Here is a 3,639-nt window from a genome sequence, read left to right on the forward strand (position 1 = left end):
CCTGCCGAATGCCCTGTAATGCACTGCATACTAAACATCGCATTTTTGCATGCTGATTGGGCAAAGCTTTGCCCAATCAGGGCACATTATAAGCTGGGCTGGCACCCCACCCCATAGATCCCTGTCCCCATTTTGATGGGAACAAGGGCCTCATCCCCAAAATGGTGGCCGGTGTTTGTCTGAATCTGTTAGCCCTCTTTAACAAGGGAGCCCCCAGATCCAGCCCCCCCCATGTGAGTCAGTATGGGGTATATAGTACCCTCACCCATTCCATTCAAAAGTGTCAAAAAAAGTAATAAAACACAGAGACAATTTGTGACACTTCCTTTATTAAATTTAAATGTAAATCCATCATCAATCATGCCGCATAAAAAATAAATGCTCCTGCCGCTTATGAAGGCTGGCTCCACCATTTAACAGTTCTTATATACATTGTAGGTAAGGGGTTACTTGGTGTCAACACCCTCCTTGTGACAATGCCAACACAGCATGCACCAGTCTGTGATGTCCCGGGGGGGGGGGCACCAGGTGATGTTGTTTTTTTTTTCTTTCTTTCTTTTTTTTTAATAGCTGGGTGAAACCGCAAGTCTATTTAAATGTGATTTTTTTCTTTAGAATTTTCATTTTTACTACAGCATGTTCTATGCATTCTACAGATGCACCCCTTTACAGGCAGACTAACAGACACTATACTTAAAATAGTGTGGCCATAGTACAGTTGCTAATACAGTGCAGGTGGTGTACACAGAATCTAATACAGTGTATACAGTGTCTACTACACTTCTGTTGGTGTACACAGTATAGCATACAGTGCAGCCGAAGTCGAAGTCACGTGCGTTGTGACGTAACGCGTAGGATACAGAGGCATAGAGAAACCGGAAGAGACGGTCAGGTACGAGCTCGGCGCTCGTTTTTACATTGCACTTATTTACATATGAAATGTGAGTTATCAACTGATTTTATTTAATAAACCGCTGTTTGATTGAAAATACTACACTATGGTAGGCTCTATATTCCTTTCTTTATACCCTGTCACACTGAACATATGAGATTAATACAGCATGAGAGAGAACGGAAGGACCGCTCAAGGACCCCCCAGGCTTTCACTGCATACCCAATAAGGGACGCGCAGGAACATCACAGCTTGAAAGAGTGTTAACCCCTTCCTCCTTTTCTACATGCTGTTTACCTTACAGCAGTAAGGTAATAACCTAGCACAGCCGCGAGTGTCAATTGACACTGAAGAGTGTATTTCCACACAAAAGTCACATTGTCACCCGGAAAGCATTATAACTACACCCAGTGTCTTTGAAAGACATGTCCGTCACATCTCTCCCCTTTCAGCAGAAGACTAACACAGGAGAAGACCCCAGACGTGTTGACTCTGAAGTTAGTCCATTGTTCCTGTCCTCTAGTGCCTGTACCCTCACAGTACCCCAAACGAATTGTTACAAACAGAGCATTACTCAGCCAGTCAACCTCTGCCTCTCTCATAGAACATACCCGCTGCTGGGGGGAAGAAGTGCAGACTGGTCCTTCCCCCTGGAGTCCCTTTAGCCACAGGAGAGAAGACATCGTGGCTGGGCTCAGTCTGTCATGCTGCTGGGCGTCTGGGCCGACTGCCCAACATCCCTGGGGTATACAGGTGGAGACTGAAGTCCAATTCACCTTTACAGGAAATCCATCCACTGTTAGTTGAGGGCAGAGGCCAGCAGAACTCTGCCCTGTTGCCAGCCCTTCTCCTGGAAACCCCACACCATCTGCTCTGGCTAACTGTTGGGGAGGGAGTCCGACTGCCCCGGCTCCCTTGAACTCTATAGTTGTTGCTGATGATGGGCAGAGGTTGGTAGCACTCTGCCCACTTGCCAGCACTTCTGCTGGGTTTATGCTAGTGGATACAGCAGGCCCATCCACCAACACCAGATTAAGCTGCAGTTGTGAGGTGCCGATTGCCTTGGGTCCTGATCTGCTGTTCGGGAGTGACCGCCACCTCCTCACCCTGGGCCTCCAGAACTGCCGCAGGTGTGGGGCAGAGGTCTTGGACCCTCTGTCCAGTTGCCAGTGCTTCAGCTGGGTTGGTGTCATCATTCTGGGCACCGTCTGCTGTTGGAACTCCCTTTCACTGGTATTGTCTCTCAGGTGCACAAACCCTTGTTGGGGAGGGGAAATGGCTGCTTCTCTCCCTGCATCAATGAAACCCACTGGGAAAGAAGAACCATCACCTTCTCACCACGGGCCGCCAAAACCACCACGGGTGTGGAGTAGGAGTGTGCAGTACTCTGTCCTGCTGCCAGTACTTGAGCAGGTGATGTATAATCTATAACATCCTCTGATGAACATTAAGTCCATACATTTTGTAATCTGTTGCCTAGAGAGATGGGCCGATTGCACTCCCTGGAACTCCACAGTTGTTGCTGGTGCTGGGCAGAGTTTGATAGCACTCTGCCCTTTTGCCATCATCCACTTCGGCTAACCATTGGGAGGTGAGCTGGCTGCTTCCTTTTCCATTCCCTCACCTGGCCACTGGGATGACATGGCTGTCCCAGGTGCATGGATCTTTGCTGGGGAGGAAAGACCACTTTCTACACCCTGGCCGGCTGTTGGGGAGGGACAAAAAACACCTCCTTTCCCTTCCCCCCCTGTATCTGCTGCTGGGAAGTGATCACCACCTTCTCACCCTGAGCCTCTGGAACTGCCACAGGTTTGGGGCAGAGGTCTTGGACCCTCTGTCTGGTGACCAGCACTTCAGCTGGGGAAGTTCCTTGCAACTCCACAGATACTGCTGTTGGTGCTGGGCAGAGCACAGTGAAGTTTGGCCCTGATACCAGGTCTTCTGCTGGAGGCTCATCAGGTTGTTCTTTCTCAGCAGAAAAGTCTATCAAATGCATCTCTTCTCTGCCTTTTGGCTAAGATCAAGAGTAGTATCTGTTCTTATCAGTTGCCAAAGGAGGCATTGTGCCATCCCTATAGGGAGGGTTTGACCAACATTCTCCCTTGTCGTAATTAGCACCTGGAAAGATACTGGCCGATGCATGATTGAGTCTGAGCCGCCTGGAAGGGTGCTCCGGGTGAGGATGGGTGCTTCTATTGGTCTGACCCAGAGGGTCGAGTACCTGGCCTTCTGGCCTGGATTGGGGTAGTTCTAGCCCCGGACAGTTTTTTGGGAAGGAATACCGACTCCTCTTTTCTGGGTGGGAGGAGCGGTTAGTACTTCCCGAATGTAATTAGGTAGGAGTGATGGGAGCGACGGTGGAGCCTGATGGCAAAGGGCTCTCACCAAGCTCCCTGAACTTCATACCTTCCTGCCTAGGGCAGAAGCTGCTGTGGGTTCAGACCGTTGGTAAGGGCGGTCTTGAAAGCCTTTGGAGTATGTGCCCCCTAGAGTGGCAGTCCAGGGGTGCCTAAAAATCACTGTGAGTGAGGGTTACTTTGATTTTGGGCACCACGGTCACTGCACCAATAGCACACTTTTTTAGCACCTGCCTCTTGGCCCGGGCCTTTTGTCTGGGACCAGAGGATTTTTTTATTCCTGGCCGGAGGGCCTGGTCATTGTTTTACACAATGGCCACCTTTTCACTCTCCTCTTCACTATCCCTTCCCCACTTTATTTAATTTATTCTTTTGTGTGTTTTGTCATGT

General features: G+C 49.5%; 1 pseudogene; it reads left to right on the forward strand.

Moving 5' to 3' along the window:
- Window positions 1-2,886: 2,886 nt before the first annotated feature.
- LOC143964606 (U2 spliceosomal RNA) lies at window positions 2,887-2,991 on the forward strand (annotated as a pseudogene).
- Window positions 2,992-3,639: the final 648 nt, after the last annotated feature.

This window comes from Lithobates pipiens, unplaced genomic scaffold, assembly GCF_037356315.1.
Source record: "Lithobates pipiens isolate NorthernLeopardFrog02 unplaced genomic scaffold, aLitPip1_a1.2 Scaffold_8, whole genome shotgun sequence".
NCBI lineage: Eukaryota > Metazoa > Chordata > Amphibia > Anura > Ranidae > Lithobates > Lithobates pipiens.